At 35.5% G+C, this 18725-nt stretch overlaps 1 protein-coding gene across 1 annotated transcript in view; it reads right to left on the bottom strand.

Annotated features, from left to right (window-relative positions):
- LOC150104743 (ubiquitin carboxyl-terminal hydrolase isozyme L3-like) overlaps nt 1-2489 on the bottom strand; it is a 253981-nt gene extending 251492 nt beyond the window's left edge. The window contains exon 1 of the mRNA XM_090395923.1: nt 2452-2489. The gene's annotated coding sequence lies outside the window, so the exon portion shown is untranslated. The remainder of the gene's footprint in view (nt 1-2451) is intronic.
- Nucleotides 2490-18725: the final 16236 nt, after the last annotated feature.

The following is an 18725-nucleotide window of genomic DNA, read 5'->3' as shown; positions in this document are numbered from 1 at the left end:
ATGGGATGGATATAGGGTTGGTGAGATGGATCGGAGGGTGGTTGAAGGAGAGATACCAGAGAGTGGTTTATACAGGAGTGGAGTCTAAAAGACGGCTTGTGACCAGTGGTGTGCTGCAGGGCTCTGTTCTTGGACCACTGCTTTTCAATTTGTTTATCAATGATATAGGAAAGGATCTGAGAAGAAGTGTTCACTTGTTTGCTGATGATGCAAAGTTGGGTACAGCAATTGTGAGTGCACAGGATATCAAAATGTTACAGGATGATTTGGATAGTTTGGAGGACTAGGCTAGGAAAAATGGATGTCAGTTTAATGTAGCAAAGTGTAAGGTTATGCACTTTGGGGTGAAAAGAATAGCAGCAGTATATCGCATTGGTGGAACCGTACTCCAGGAGATTGATGAGGCCAGGGATTTGGGAGTGTTGGTGGATAGGGGGTTGAAGTTTAGGGGGCACATTACAAAAGTGACTAAAACAGCTCATCAAATCACTTGGCTTCTGAAAAATACTTTAACATGCAGAGACAAACAAGCTGTTGTTCCTCTGTTGAGCCTTAATAAGACCCCATCTGGATTACTCTGCCCAGTTATGGGCACCAGGGTTTCTTCGTGATGGGGAAGAAGTGGAGAGGATCCAGAGACGAGTGACCAAGATGATGGAAGGTCTGTGGAATGAATCTTATGAGAATAGGTTGAAAATTTGTGGGTTGCAGAGATTGGACGATAGGCGAAGGAAGGGTGATATGATTGAGACATTCAAAATACTGAAGGGTTTCTACAAGATAGATCTGGAAGATATTTTTGAAAATATGACTGGTGGTGGGAGGACTAGGGGCCAGGCATGGAAGCTGGGCAAGAGCGTGGTTAACAAGGATGTTAGAGCTAGGTTTTTTACTTGGAGAGTGGTGAACGAGTGGAATAAGCTTCCAGAGTCTGTTGTGGGTGCTACGACAGTGAATGAGTTCAAGGCAAGGTATGATAGATACTGTGTCAATGTCGAATAGTTGTTCTTGACATGATGTTAAGGCCTCCCTCGATGAGTCTGTCGACTCCTTGGAGTTTCCTGAAACAATAATAATAATAATAATAATAGCTAATAGGGAAGCTGCTAATATGATATTAGATAGCCAGGTATTTAGAAGTGCAGAAATAGAATCTGATCATTATCTTTTACAAGAAAAATTAAGAATACCCCAAGATAGTTTAAAATTAAATAAATCAGCACCAAGAAAAATCTCCAAGAATCTTTTAGAGTTCAACTCTTGGATGATAAAATATTAACCATCTTTATTTGCAAAGAATAAATGGAAAACTAGAGTATATAAAAGAAAATGATGATATAGAGATAATTTTAAGAACATATTAATAAATGCAGCGACAGAATGCCTCAGAACAAGAGGTAAATGGAAGATTAGAAAGGCAGTAAGAAACTTTGATGAAAACATTGAAGCAATAATCAAAGACAAGAAAGAAGCATATAAACAATGGATAAACACAAAATCACTAGGAGCAGAAATTAATTATAAGTACAAAAGAGCAATAGGGAAAAAAAAAGGATGCCAGAAAAAGAATAGCAAATTTCAATTGGAAAGAGATCTTACAATGAAGAGGGCAAATACATATAAAATTCTAAGAAATATGAATATGGAGGTAAAAGAAAAAGTGAAACTTGAAATAATCCAGAGAGAAAACTTGGATGGACTTCTTTCAAAACTTATGGCAAGAATGCTCTTAGTCTAGGTAATAACTTTGTCATTACACCCAAATAAGTTCCAAAACTAGAAATTATGAATGTAGAATGGGGCATCTACAATCTTCCTTTCTCAGTACCTAATAATGTGCAATAATCAAAGACAAGAAAGAAGCATATAAACAATGGATAAACACAAAATCACTAGGAGCAGAAATTAATTATAAGTACAAAAGAGCAATAGGGAAAAAAAAAGGATGCCAGAAAAAGAATAGCAAATTTCAATTGGAAAGAGATCTTACAATGAAGAGGGCAAATACATATAAAATTCTAAGAAATATGAATATGGAGGTAAAAGAAAAAGTGAAACTTGAAATAATCCAGAGAGAAAACTTGGATGGACTTCTTTCAAAACTTATGGCAAGAATGCTCTTAGTCTAGGTAATAACTTTGTCGTTACACCCAAATAAGTTCCAAAACTAGAAATTATGAATGTAGAATGGGGCATCTACAATCTTCCTTTCTCAGTACCTAATAATGTGCATTTAGACATAGCAAGCATCCTAAACAAAGGTAAACCACCAAAAAGTAATATACTACAAAATGAAATAGCCACCTTAAAAACATATAATGAAAAAAATTATTGTTATTGCTAAAGCTGATAAGGGTAATGCAACAGTTATCATGGATCAAGAGGATTATAAAAATAAATAAATAAATAAAATAAAAAATGCAAGATCTCCTATGTGACAGTTCTACTTACCAAATCATGGATCGAGACCCAAGTATGTCTCAAAGGAAAAGTCTGCAAGTTATTGGAAAAAAAAAAAAAAAAAAGTAACTCCTTGGCCCAAAGAAATTATCAACAAAATAACTCTGCTTCATGTTAAACTACCCCCATATATTATGGAATAACTAAAATCCATAAATCTAATATTCCTCTATGCCCTATAGTTGATAGAATAAGCAGTCCTACTTATAAACTTGCCCAACAGTTACTGGCAACTCTTCCCTTTTTGTAAAAAATTCAGTCCATTTCAAATCATAAATTTCCTCCTGATATCTTTGAATTATTCAAATTTAAAATATATGCAGGTTACATGTGGAGGAAAAATCTACAAACAGATTAATGGTACTCCTGTGCAACCCCCTCTCCCCACTTTAGTTAACGTGGACATGTAACACAGAGAAAGAGAGAGAGAGGAGAAATAATTACCATAGCTACATACAAGCCCCTAGTGTGGTTACACTTTGTTGCCATTTAGCCCCATGAACAAGATACTTTGGATGCATTTGTCACCTACCTAAACCAGTCAACACCCAAAAATTCACTTCACTTCACAGCAGAAAAAGAACCTAATAACCGTTTGCCTTTTCTTGACACATTAGTCACCTGAAAAGTGAGCCAACAAACACAGGAAGATATCTACATAAACAACTACATCATCATCAAGCCCAACAGTATCGTATTTTAAAACATTTACACTGAGCAAGAACTTAAATATCTGGGCCATACTTTCTTGGCCAATGGCTATGATTCCTACAAAATAAATAAAATACTACATAGCCCCCATTACTTCTCCCGCTAATATACAAGAACAAAACATTACTATTCTTATTCCCTATGTCAGAGGTACATTAGAAAAGATAGCCAAAGTACTAATAAAACATGGCCTTCACACCACATTCAAATTGCATGCTAAATTAGAAACTCTGATCTGTTCCCATACAGATCAACTCTACCTCTAGCATATCTTGGAGTGTAGGAAATTCCTTGTAACTGACTTGGCCTACTATGGGCAGAGAGGAAGAAGATCTGTTAACATCCACCTTGGAGAACATAAGAAATGGATTCACTACCATTATTACTGGCAGACCATGCTTTGGACACCCCTTCACAGGATTAGATGGAAGAAAACCAATGTGCTATTTAGAAGTCGTTAGAGATCAGAAAGATTTTTTAGAGTTCAAAGAGAATTTTCTTAACCTGAACAAGTATGGCTGCATTAATTTACCAAAAATTTGGGAGGCTTATCTTAAGATCAACTCCTACATAGTTGTAATACGTATATATATATAAAAAGATTGAATGACTAGAGCCAAGAGAAATGAAAACAAAGTTTATTAGTACTACACAACTAGTTTCAGCTTGTATCAGGCTTTGTCTGGTGCACATTAAAAAAGAAGAAATAACCAGTAAAATAACTGTAAACAACACGTAAAAATTAGTGTGTATATATATTTCAACGTTGAAGTCTGCACATGCAAAACTGTTCCCTCGTTCGCTTCATTGTTGGCGTATGCATGCGCATAGCATCTCGTGAATACCAGTATTTGACTGCAGCACAATGACAGTCTGAAAGATTTACCTTTCAGTCTTTCAGAATATACAAATACCGAAAGAAGAGGATTGAAAATATCGAAAGAATGGACATTTCGAGATTACTAAAAAAATAAATAACACACACACACAGTAGTACCTCAACTTATGAACTTAATTCGTTCCTGACCGCAGTTCGTATATCGAAACCCAATTTTCCATTGTATCTTATGGGAAATGAATTAATCCGTTCCCAGATTCAAAAATTAAAAAACTATCCTCAACTAAATGAAGAAAATGCAAAGAAATGGAGAAGGAGCATTTTTTTTTACACTATAAATATGCATTTTGTATACCATTACATATTAATTTTTATTTCTGAAATCTTTGGTTTTACATGATTAGTATGAAAATCACCTTCCATTAAATTGGAAAAAAAAAAAAAAAACGATTTTCTTGTGGCTGGTTTTGTGGTTCAGGAGTTTGATTTGTTGTCACCAGTTGTTTCTTTTTGTCTCTTAGATGAGGGAGGTTTAAAAAACCTAAATGTTGATTGAATCTGTCATTTCCTTAACACCCTTCTAAAGTGATTAATGACGTTGTCATTGAAGATATTGGTGGCTCTAGAAACAACAACTTGATTTGGATGTCACTTGTTAACCAATTCTTGCAATTTGCCCCAGTGCTGCAAGATTTTTTTTTTTTACATCACTTGCTGGAATTGCTCCCTTTTTTGTTGCTGTCTTCTTCATCCTCTGAAGACATTTTTCCTCCTTTTCCTCCTCATCCCTTTCTTTTCCCTGCTCTCTTCTTAACTCCTGTAACTCTTCAGTGGTGAGCTCAACATTGTGCTCCTCTATGCCTGCTTCCTCAACTTCCAAATGCATGGTCTTGCCCAGGGAGACAACTGTATCTACAATGTCAATTTTGCTATTCAGGTTCTTCCAATGCAGTTCCTCGGACACAGTCGGGCCATAACGTTTTCCAGGCTGATTTTAGAGTTCTCACAGAAATATCTTCCCATGCCTGACTAATAAGATGCAAACAATGAAGAATATTGAAGCGATTCTTTCAGAATTCCCTGAGGGTTAATTCTGTATCGGTGATAACTTCAAAACATCTTTGGAAAAGAGCATTGAATTAAAGCTTTTTGACGTTGAAAATAACATATTGATCCATTGGTTGTAGGAGTGGTGTGGTATTAGGAGGCAAGAACTTAAATTTGATGAAATTAAACTCTTCATCCAAATCTTCTTCCAACTGTGGTGGATGTGCTGGATCATTGTACATTATAAGAACTTTCTCAGGTAGACCCTTTTCTTGTAAATACCGTTCACTGTGGGAGCAAAGGCTTCTGTCATCCACTCACAGAAGAATTGCCTAGTTACCCAGGTTCTGCTGTTACCTCTCCACATAATGCTGAGTTTGTGCCTCTTAACTTTCTGCTTTTAAAGACTAGGATTTTCAGAGTGGTAAACCAATAGAGGTTTATCTTCAGGTCACCACTGGCATTGGCACAAAAAAGCAAAGTTAGTCTATCTTTCACTGGCTTATGTCCTTGCAATGCCATTTCCTCCTTAGTGATGAACATTCTCTAATGTATTTTCTTCCAGAAAATGCAGTTTCATTGCAGTTGAAAACTTGTTCGGGGTCTGTAACCTTCTGATGCCATCAGTTTCTGAAATTCCTTCATGAACCTTTCAGCGGCTTCTTTGTCAGCACTAGCACCTTCTCCATGTCTAACAACACTATGGATAACAGTTCTATTCTTGAATTTCTCAAACCATCCTTTGCTAGCTTTAAACTCTTCTTCGTCGATGTCTTTGCTACTGCTAGTGGATGGCAAGTTCTATGCAAGATCTTTATAAATAGTTTGAGCTTGTAAACAGATCATGTTTTGAGATACACTAGCTCCTTTCACTCGAATGTCATTAATTCAGATGAGTAGTAAAGTTTCCATTTCTTCAATAACTTTATTTCTTCAAGATGACACGATAGATACTCCTTTGGCCACATCTAGTTCCTTATAAAAATCTGCTTTCTTGACAATTGTAGCTATGGTGGATTTGGACAAGTCATACTGCTTGCACAGATCACTTCGCCTAACTCTTTTCTGATATTTCTCCACAATCTCCTTCTTAATTTCTATTGTGATTTTCTTCTTCTCTTCTTTCTTAGTTTTCTTTGGCTCCATATTGAAAATAATTTTGCTGATCAGTGAAATGACATTTATCTGGTAGATTATTCAGAAAATAAACGTCACGTTACAATAAAATACATCACTTATAAAAGAAATACATACAGTACACATAATAAACACAATCCTAAAAAAAATCTTCATGAAGTGTATTGTTTGTTTACACAAATACCAAAATAGATATACAAAAAAGCAAATACTTGCAGCGTTCGCCGTATTTCAGATAAATACGATGTGGTAACAACAATCATTACACTAGAGACGGTTCAGTGCCCACTCAGCTAAACTTGCATACATATCTGCATTAAGCCTGTTTCTAGTACTAGGGGAAAAAAGTTAAAAAAAGTATAATATAAAACAGGTTTTAGTTCATTTGAAAAGAAAAGCATCACGGTTCGTATCTAGAGGTCAAAATGGGATATGAAAAAAGTAAAAAGTTCATATCTTGAAAAGTTTGTATGTTGAGCGGTTCGTAAGTCGAGGTACCACTGTGTGTATATATATATATATTCCAATACACCCAGTTCATGGAATGAGACTGCAACAGGCCGCGGAGCCTAAATCCATGAAAGGATTTAGGCTCAGTGGCTTGTTGGGTACACTGCAAGTGCCGATTATACCTGGTTACGAAACCAAAACTAATAAAATACTAATGTTGAGAAACAATTGTAAAATATTAATAATTTTAATTAGGAGTATTTTTACACCTTGTTATGTTCTATGTATTTTTCTCTGATGATATGGAGTGTAAATTAAGCGTATATTCTACTGTATTTTTATTGTTCCTAAATCCAGCATGAAAGTGAGGTTTCTAATTCCATTTTTTCTTCAAAAAGTGACTTCACAGCACATGTCCAAAGAAAGATCATTACAGGTCTTTCTAGATGGAACTTCCATCTAAACATGTAAAGGAGGGGGGGGGCTGGAAAATTCAGAAACACCTAGAACAAAAATGTTATTAAAGCAACTGATAACCACAAGAAAGAATATACAAAGATATAAGAACATAAGTTATCTTCATAATTCTGTCACTAGTATGTTATTTTATCATAATGGCCAATGCAGGTGTAATAAGGAACTAAGCTGAGTTTCTTTGCATCTCTTCTCTCATGATTCTACCAGTTTGGTCATTCATTTTAAACATTTTGAAGAGTAGAAGAATTTGACTGTTTCACTTTCAAAATTGCCAGTAAATGATATAAATAGAAAATTGAAATATAGGTGAGCCTCGTATAACGTGGATGTTAGGTTCCAATAGAAATGGCGCGTCACGTGAGACTTAGATCACATAGAAAAAGTAGGGCTATGTTCCAAAATCTTTTTTTTTTTTTTTTAAATTATATAAACACTAATGACATACTCAACAAAATACATTTTATTTACTTCAGGTAATTCATGTAAGTTAAGAAAACGTATAAACATAGTATAAACTTATAAAATTATAAATTTTACATAAACTTCATTGCACATAATGCATAAATGTTTTATGCAAAATAAAATAAAGTGCATATTTTAATTGTCATCACTGTCTTCAAAACGAACATTTTGTAGATGTTCTTTATTTACAAGTGGCCGGACGTCGTCATCACTTGAAATCTCTTGCACATCATTTGTATAATTCTCATTGCATACTTCAGCTGGTTTAGTTATCAAGAAGTCAATAATAAGACCTTGCTTACCACAATACTGCAATTTTTTTTTTATTAAGTTCATAATATGAAGCTAAACAAACATCCAATTGTCTCGTGAATTTTCCAGAGTGCTCCATTGAGCCAAGTCCAATCCTGCTAATTTCTTTAAACTGAATTCTTTAATGGATTCATCGCATTTTTGAGGATAAAATCAAAGTTAATAAAAATCAATTGCTTAAAATTTTATTTAATGTCTAAACATTTGATTGAGCTACTTTTTTTTACATCAAACCCTATGATGTTTGAATAGTGCTAGACTTCATCTTGTCATGCAATTTGCAATAGCTTGCGATCGCTTTAACAAGATTTCAGTGGACTTCGAAGCTTCATTCCTTATCAGGATCAGCATGAAACAAAATTTTGCTCAATGTCATTGAAAACTAGCTCAAGTTTTTTGCGGTTAGTTTCTTAGCCATAACATTCTTTTCTTGTTCACATTCCTTATCTTCTTCATATGCACGCTATTCTTTTAGTTGAAGGAGATCATTCTTGCGTAACTGTTCTGAATAGGAATCGAGCAAGTTTCTCACATCTTTATTATCCAGTTCATTAAATCCAAGTTCTCTTCAAATTGTGCTGATTTCTTCAATAATGTGACATTTTGGACTTTGTGCATGATAAACTAACATCAGTTCAAAGTTGCCTTCTGCACTGCCTCCTAATAAAAGCATAAGACGATCTTCAGATACTTTGTATCCTGCTTGAAATGCTAGAGTTTTTGTTGGCATATGCTTCCAAAAGAGACTAGTTTTTCATTGACGTTGAATATTTGACGATTGTCATAATCGCCCTCCTGAATTATCCTTTGCAATTCTTCAGGAAACTTCGCTGCAGAATCTTTATCAGCACTAGCAGATTCTCCAGTTATGCCTACATTATGCATTCCAGCTCAATTTTTAAAACGGTCAAACCATCCTAAACTCACAGTAAAGCTTTCACATTCTTCTAGAAATCAGGTTTCTCTTTTGCTTTTTTGAGCTTTTGCCTGAATATTCCTTTTACCTCGTAGCACAAAGAATACAACTTTTCATTGCTCTTATTTAATATAGTCCGAACTGTAGACTCTCTGTATCCCAGGTCTTCCAAAAGAGACTAGTTTTTCGTTGACGTTGAATATTTGTTGATTGTCATAATCGCCCTCCTGAATTATCCTTTGCAATTCTTCAGGAAACTTCGCTGCAGAATCTTTATCAGCACTAGCAGATTCTCCAGTTATGCCTACATTATGCATTCCGGCTCAATTTTTAAAACGATCAAACCATCCTAAACTCACAGTAAAGCTTTCACATTCTTCTAGAAATCAGGTCTCTCTTTTGCTTTTTTGAGCTTTTGCCTGAATATTCCTTTTACCTTGTAGCACAAAGAATACAACTTTTCATTGCTCTTATTTAATATAGTCCGAACTGTAGACTCTCTGTATCCCAGGTCTTGCACAATCATTGTATTAATAACACCACTTATGTCTCTTAATGACTTCCAGCTTTTCCTTTAACATAATTACTTTTCTTCTCTTTTTATTACTTCCACTTTCTTTATCAGTCTTTCTCTTTTCCATATCAGGAGTTGAATATAATAAAGCTTTACAGATATTGAAATTAAAGTAAAAATGAAGGAAAAGTGATTCAGCAAGAGAACAGAGTTTACATGTGCACTTGCGATGATAGCTTTGAGTCAACTGCCGAGTGTCACAGGCCACCCCGCAGCACTGCCACTACATGCTGCTACATTGGCAATAAAAAATTTTGCGTAACATAAAAAAAACTGAATTACCCGATTTAATCACTTGCTTAAAGTGGGAAATAGTATCATTTCACTCAATCGCGCTGAGTATGCTAGATCATACTCTTAAAAAATGCAACTTAATTATAATTACCCCAAAATCAGAAAAAATGACAAACATCCATACCTCTAATCTAGAAGGAAATTATCATTATTATTATCCTAAGACACCATGGAGTCAAAGACTCATCTAGGAGGTCCTTTTGTCACACACTCAAATTATCAAATATATAAGGGGAGGCTGTAAACTTATTATTTTATAAACATAAAATACAGTTGACTCTCACTACAGTATACATTATATCAAACTTATAACAAACTACTGAAAAGTCCTGACCAAGTCTCCACAAGCACAAGGCAATTCTCAGCAGAAAAACATATGCCTAATTCAAATAATCATTGCTGCACGGAAAGAAATTATATAATGAATATCATCATCTACATTATTTCATCTACGTAATTTTAGCAGGAAACTTAAATGCAAGAATTGGAAACACGAAAATTAATAATAATATAGGAATACATGGAGAACATACTCTAAATAGGAATGGTAAAAAATTGATCAACTTCGTAGTTTATAATAACCTAAAAATAATGAATTCCTTCTATAAACAAAGACATACATAAATATACTTGGGCAGCAAGAGGATGGAAATCAATATTAGATTACTTCATATTAAATAAAAAGACAAAAAAATTTTCACTAGATGTTAGAGTTCACAGAGGATATGAAATAAGCAGTGACCTTGTTAAAATAAAGTTAAGATTACCACCTAAATGGCTACAAGTAACAAGAACAGAAAGAAAAATTGAAACATTTGTTTATAAAACTAGACTATTGAATGACACGAACATACAAAGGCTATATGAACAAAGAATTAATCAATATCTAGATAAAATAAAACAAAATGAAGAAATAGAAATAGAATGGCTTAATATAAAAATGATACTAAATGCAGCAGTAAATGAAAGCTTAGGAAAGGCCAAAAAATTCAATAAAAGGAAAAAACTGAAGATCTGGGATGATACAATCAAAGAAATAATCAAAAAGAAGCCTATCACAGAAGATGAACTATAGAAGATGAAATATATTCTATTTCATCTTCTAATCTTTTACTTAAGCAGTAAAAGATTAGAAGATGAAATAGAATATAAAAGAATAAGAGCCATAACTAAAAGAGAAGTCAGAAAAAGACAGAGAATCATGGAATTAATTTGTTTCTAATTTAGAAGATGATTTATATAAAATAAGACCCAATGTATATAAGATTTTGCAACACTTAAATGCAGATACCAAACATAAAATTAAACCCTGAATTGAAATTAGAAGAATTTCTAAATTACTACACAGAACTGTGGACAGACAAATATTTTAAAAAAGAAAACTGGCAAACAATTAACGAAAATGAAAAGGAAATAACTAAAGAAGAATTAGAAATCAGCCTGAAAGAAACAAGAAACGGAAAATCACCTGGAGAATATAAGCTAGTTCAGAACTATATAAATATGCAGGAACAAGATTCAAAGAAAGACTCATATTATTTTTAAATAAAATTTAATCAACTGGTATCCCCCCCCAATAGAATGGTAAAAAGCAATTGTGATTCCTATCTTTAAAAAAGGTAATAGAGATGACCCTAAAAACTATAGAGGTATCAGTATACTAAATTCCTGTTACAAAATATATAGCAGAATCTTAAATAGCAAACTAATGAAATATTCCGAAAACTTTATTTTAGAAGTACAGAATGGATTTAGAAAAGAACGATCATGTATAGACCCAGCCTTTTGCCTAAAATTAATAATAGAGAAAAGAAGAGAATACAATTTAGAAACACATATTGCATTTATTGACTTTGAAAAAGCATTTGACAAAGTTAAAGAGGCATTTTATTTAACATATTAAAAAAAAGACAAATACCAAATAATATCCTAAAGTTATCACAAGTATATATGAAAATAATCAAATACAAATAAGATTAAATCAAGGGGTATCATATACAAGAGAGATAAACCAAGGGGTCCGACAGGGATGTCCCCTCTCAGAAACTCTTTTTATCTACTTAAATGAAATAATAATAAAATGGAATAAAAATTTACATCAAGGAATTAAACTTTCTCCTACAGTAAACTTAAACACTCTCCTCTTTGCCGATGACCAAATAATAATTACAAATTCTGAAGATAACTTACAGAAAGCTATTTTAGATCTAAATGAGATATCCAAAGATTATGGTATGATAATATCAACAGAAAAATCAAAAACTATGGCCTTTAAAGGACAAGATCCAGCAAGAACTAAAATAGTAATAGATAACAAGATCTTAGAACAGATGAATTCATTTAACTACCTAGGATGTATGATCACATTTGAAAATGAAAAAAATATAAACGTAAAAATTGCAAAATATGTAAAAATAACAGGTGTAATTAACTCTATATTTAAACCAAACCTAGTTCAAAAACAAACCAGACTAACAGTATACAATACATTAGCCCTACCAGTCAATGTATGGAAGTGAAATCTGGAAAATAAAACAAAAAGACAAACAAAGATTGACAACAGCAGAAATGAAGTTTATGAGAAAAACTGCAAAGTATACCCTATTTGATCACAAAAGAAAGGAAGAAATTATGAAAGAATTAAACCAAGAACCAGTAATAGAAAAAACTAAAAAATATAAACATAAATGGATGGAACATGTTTAAAGATTGAAAACAGAAAGATTACCAAAACAAGCCTTACAGTACAAGCCATTAGGAAAAAGAAAACCAGGATGTCCTCTTAAACGATTCAACGATGACTTCTAAGGCCGGAACAGGCCATGCTAGGCCTAAATCCTTGTTACGCATGATGATGATGATCATCTACACTAAAATCATATCTTCTCTATAGCACACTTTATGAATGACAAGCATCCTTCAGTTAGATTAGATAAAAAAAATGAATTTGATTATGTCACGAAGTGGGAGAAACTTATAATGGCTTTTTGATTAAGGTGAGTTGGCTAGTCTCACACAGATATAGCAGTTTTTCATAGTGGAAACAAAGGGCTTTTCCTCCCAAATACATAACTTGAAAACTGGCAAGACAACACCATTTACAGACAAAAGCACACTTGAAGGGTGGAATGGAGTTGGATGGATTATGTGATGTGATATCAACTGGCCTTCATGATGTTTATCAATTTTGGTTTATACCAGATAGGTGATAACAATTTACTTTGCCTTTTGCCAAAATGTTTTAAAGAATTTTAAGAGTGAGTTTTAGGCTCCAAAGAGATGTTATATTATTATTATAATTCAATAAAATAATGGGCGAGATCATATGTATTATGAACCTCAGTGGAAAGTTATGTGCTTGATAGATGAGAGGTCAGAGTTAAATATGCATGCATGCAATTGCAAAAACAGTAATCAATGCTAAGTGTTTGGCCACGTAACATGGTTAAAATCAACAAAATTCTTAAAAACATTTTGGCAAAAGGCAAAGTAAATTGTTATCACCTATCTGGTATAAACCAAAATTAATGAACATCATGAAAAACTGTTTAAAAGATGAAAAGCCAAATGGCTATATTTTCTGGCAAAGTTAATTAAATTAAGGGGATAAAAATCCCTTATTATTTTACAGCCAGTATGCAAAACTCTAATATCGAAAACTACAATCTACAAGTTTCATGCCGAAGAACTATCGGCGAATCCAAGCGTAAGTGACCACTTCGTGGTACAACACCAAGGCAACTCGAAGCAAGCTCCCTCACTATCCTTGATATTTTCTCATAATGTGAAAACACAGCTCCTAGGAGATGTAATACTGCTTTACATTATGAGGAGAGGTCACTACCCAGACTGGTTTCAACCTTTTTTCGAGGTCTCATCAGTGAGTAGGTATCCTAGGAGTTGTGTTTTCACATTATGAGAAAATATCAAGGATAGTAAGGGAGCTTGCTCCACCTTTGCTTCGCGTTGCCTTGGTGTTATTATTATTATTATTATTATTATTATTCAGGCCTCCAAGGAATCAAAAGACTCATCGAGGGAGGTCCTTCCTAAGACATAAAGTCTGTCAAGACTCATCGAGGGGAGGTCCCCCCCCTGAGAAACACAAAGTTTATCATACCACTCTTTAAACTCACTGACCGTTCTCGCTCCCACCACTCCATCAGGCAATGCATTCCACGGCTCAACCACCCTCCACACAAAGAAACCACTCCTGACCCTCTTGCTCACAGTTTCCTTTCGTAACTTCCAGGGATGGCCTCTTGTCATCACTCCTTCCCGCTGATCAACCAAGCAAAAGAACTCCCCAGTGTCAACCCTGTAACCACCACTCAACAGTTTAAAAGTCTCAATCATATCACCTCTCTTTCTTCTATCCACCAAACTCTGCAGTCCACATTCTCTCAGCCGATCCTCATAACTATCCTTGTACAGTCCTGAAACCATCTTTGTCATCCGTCTTTGTATCCTTTCCACAGTTAATTTATCCCCTTCAAATCCTGGGGACCAAATCTGAGAACAATAGTCCAAGTGTGGTCTGATCACAGACTTATACAACGGAATGATAACCCTCTTATCTCTGCAGGTCAGTGTCCTTCTCATAATAGCAGCAATCCTCTGTGTTACCTTCACCACCTTTGCAATATGTCCCCTAAACTTCAGGTTTCTATCAATCATCAACCCCAGATCTCTTGTCTCCCCTACTTCCTCCAGTATAACTCCTCCCATTGAGTATGCAGCATCCCATCGATGTTTCCCAAACTTCAAGACCTTACATTTTGCTGCATTAAACTGACACCCCCATTCATTTGCCCATCTATCTAGCTTATTTAAATCCTCTTGCAGGGCTACCACATATTCACTATTACTAATAATCCTTCCCAGCTTCGCATCATCCACAAACAACTGAATATCCTCCTGCAATCCACTGGCTATGTCACTGATATAAAGGTTAAACAATATAGGTCCCAGTACTGAACCCTGTGGGACCCCACTTGTAACCCTCTGCCTCCTGGAAACTGCTCCACCATACACAACTCTCTGATACCTATCAGACAGCCAATCCTGAATCCAGTTGACCAATCTGACATCCAGACCCATGTGCTGCAACTTAAATATCAGCTTATCATGTGGCACCCTGTCAAATGCCTTCGCCAAATCTAAGAAAATTGCAGTATATACCTTTCCCTCATCTAATGTTCTTGTAACTTTATTATAAAAGGCTAGCATATTGCTAAAACAAGAGCGTCCTTTCACAAATCCATGTTGATTCTCACAGATAACATTACCCTCATCTGCCTAATGCTGTACACGGTCCCTCACTACTTTCTCCAAGATCTTAACAACTACTGATGACACACAGACTGGCCTATAATTAGACACTTCTAGTCTGTTACCACCCTTATGCAATGGCACTATCTTACCTTCCTTCCATTCCCTGGGCACCTTTGCCAAAGCCAGACTTTCATTGAAAAGCCACGTTAAAGGTACTGTCAATTCCCTAGCACATTCTCTCAAAACTCGTGGCGAAATACCATCCAGTCCCACAGCTTTACTGACATCCAGAGTACTCAGTATCTGAAACACACTCTCCTCCTGTACCTCCAGACCTCGTACCAGTCCTATCCCTCTAGCATTAAAACTGACTCCTCTAGGATGAAATACTCCAATAAAGTGTTCATTGAACAATTCCACTATGTCCTCTGCATCAGTCACTCTATTCCCATTTTTATCCCACAATATCATTCTTCCACAGTCATTTCTCCTCCTACTGGTCACATAGCTAAAAAATTCCCTAGGATTTTCTTTGGATCTTAGGGCCAATCTCCTCTCATATTCCAATTTCGCTTTCCTTACCACACTAGTCACTCTTCTGGCCTGTGTCTTATATTCCTCATGCATCTCTTCACCTGTCTCCTTATATCTCTTCCATAGCCTCTTTTTCGCATGCAATTCCTGTTTAATATTGTTTGTCATCCACTTCACTCCAAATTGCGTCCTCTTCTTCACTCGTGGTATACAACTTACCATTGCTGATAACAAATATTCTTTCACAATTTCCCACGCACTGGTGATATCCCGGCCTTCCAACTCCTCCCTCCATGAAACTTCCCGAAGTTGACGTCTAAGACTATTATAATCACCTGCCTTATAATTCCACATAAGTTCCCGTCTCTTTGATACTCCTGCATGTGTATTCATTTTCCAAGTCAACACCATATGGTCACTCTCTCCAACTGGTGGGAGAGACGTCAACTCAGTTATTATCAGCTCTTCTGATGCTATAACCAAATCCAAAATTTTTGAACCTCTTGTTCCCTCTGTTACATGTTGCCTAAGACATTTGTCCCTCAAGAATTCTAGAAATTCCATTCCCCTATTGTTACATGCATCTTCCTCTCTCCAATTTATACTACTGAAGTTAAAATCTCCCATAACAATCATTCTTCTTGCACTTGCCAAACTTAGCTGTCTAAACATCTCCTGGTCCCCATCCTCTGTGCTCCTGGGTCTGTAGCAACACCCTACTAAATATCCTGTCTTGCCTACCTCTACCTCACACCATACGCTCTCAAAATCATTTGTCTCACTTCCTTCCAAATTCTCCACTCTTAGAGGACATAGGTCATCACTTATCAATCATGTTGTACCACTAAGTGATCACTTACGCTTGGATTCGCCGATAGTTCTTCGGCATGAAACTCTTAGAGTGTAGTTTTCGATCTTAGAGTTTCGCATACTGGCTGTAAAATAATAAGGGATTTTTATCCCCTTAATTTAACTGTTTAAAAGATCAGGAAAAATGTAAACTTAATCATGTTGAACTGTAATAATATCCTGTACAACCTTCACAGTAAATATCAGGAAACTGATGATGATGACAATGAAAAATTATTTAATCAACTAGTTTCTTAAGACTTATCACATATACTATTATTATTATTATAATAATACAGGTATCTCCATGGAGTCAGAAGACATCACAGGATCTCTATTATTAACACACTAGCCATTATACCTCTCCCCAAACTCATTCACCGATGAAGCACTCAGAGCTGCCTCTGGCAACCTATTTCACCTCTGTTCTTTCCCTTCCTGCCATGTACTGAAAGTCTTCAGTGTCAATCCTATAAAATCCCTTTAATAACATAGGCAAAAAAAAGAGGAGATGTGGTAGAAGCATATCACCTAGTTTATGAAGCCCACAGACTATCAATCTATTCTCATAGGGAGCATTCCATAACCCTGCCACAATCTTTGTCACTAACCTCTGGATCCTCTCTACCACTTCTTCATCCCCATGGAAACTGGGTTTCCAGAGTAGTTCTGATAAACACCTAGTAGTCCAGTTGTAGCATTATTAGAGTTATGAGGAAGGCTGGAAAATTCCAGCCTTCCTCATAACTCATTTCTTGTGGTGGGGTTTTAATATCATTCTTGTTCTAGGTGTTTTATCAGAACTTTCCAGCCCCCCCCCCCCCCCATATATAGAGAAACAATAACTTCTTTATCCCTGCTTGTCAGTGTGTTCTGCATTACCTTTGCAATATATCCTCTAAACTTCAACTCCCTGTCCACAATCCCTCCCTCCTTCCCCCCATCATCAATTTCCTATAGTTTAGTTCCACCAGTATAGTACACAGCTTGAGATTTCTTCTTCTCAAAGTGCATCACCTTGTGACTTAGCCATATCAAACTGGCAGCCATTTACCTATGCCCATGCTGCTAGTGTAAGTCTTCCTACAGGATATGTGCATCACTTTCATTTACCACTCTTCTTGATGATGCCAAACAGCATCATCAGCAAACAATGAATATTTCCTGTCAAATCATTTCCTATATCACTGAAATGCAAATTAAACAACAGAAGACCAAGTACTGAGCCCTGTGGTATACCACTGGTCACCTGCCTTCTCCTGGACTCAACTTCTTCATAAATCACTCTTTGATATCTAACTATCAGCTACCCTTTAATTCAAATCACCAGATTCACATCCATCTCCATTTGCTCCAATTCATGCAATAGTTCCATATAAAATCCTGTCAAATGCCTTTCAAATATCTACCAATATCACAGAGTAACCATTTTCCTTACACAACTCAGTTGTCACGTTATTATAAAAAGTAAGCAAATTACTAAAGGCAAGACCTACCCTTCAAAGTCATGTTGTCTCTTATAACATATCATACAATTCATTCCTGAATTCTGTTTTTCACCAATACCTTAACCACTCTTGAGATGCTGACCGGCCTGCAATTTGCTACTTCTCTCTTGGCATCTCCTTCATGCAGTGGGTCTATTTTGCTCTCTTTCCACTCCATTGGCACCTTCTCAGTACTGAGGCTTCTCTTGTACTGTGCTGAAGCATGTCTTGGTCAGAGGGGCTGATAATACCCTTGCATTCTTGTAATGCACAGACCAATATACCATCTAATCTCATGGTTGCATTCACAATGAGGTTCTGCAATATTTTAAGCACTTCAATTTATGGTACAAAATGCTCACTAAGTAATTCGACTATTTGGTTTGGTTCTGTTACCTCCCCACCATCAGCACTTTTTATAATCATACTTCCATAGGCATTCCTCCTTTTACTTGCCACACAGCAAAAGAACTTTATAGGATTTTTTTTTAGCTTCATCAGCTAGCGATTTCTCATAACTAGCTTTGGTCTTCCTTACCATAACAGCATCCTTCTTGCCTGTGTTGTCTTGTGCTGCTCATCTTTTCTTTATAATCCCTCAACAACCTTGTTTTTTTTTTTTTTTTTTTTTTTTTTTTTTTTTTTTTTAACTGCAACTCCTGCTTAATGAAGCTATTCATCCATCTAGCTTATACCTGATTAATCTTTCTAACTCTGGGTATATATATATATTCTGATACTGCTTTCTTCAAAACGTTACATGCACACCAATATCTCCCACTCCAAATTCTTATGCCATGGCACTGCTGAAAGCTAACTTCTCAGCTTGTCATAAATCACCTACTTTTAACTCCACAAATACCCCTTTTTAACAGGAAATTCTGCATGTCTGGCAAATCTCCT

Source organism: Typopeltis vanoorti, chromosome 7, assembly GCF_054136105.1.
Source record: "Typopeltis vanoorti isolate ZY-2024b chromosome 7, IOZ_Tvanoo_1.0, whole genome shotgun sequence".
Classification (NCBI taxonomy): domain Eukaryota; kingdom Metazoa; phylum Arthropoda; class Arachnida; order Uropygi; family Thelyphonidae; genus Typopeltis; species Typopeltis vanoorti.
The sequence above is the reverse complement of the archived record's forward strand: the minus strand, read 5'-3'. Positions and strand labels throughout refer to the sequence as shown.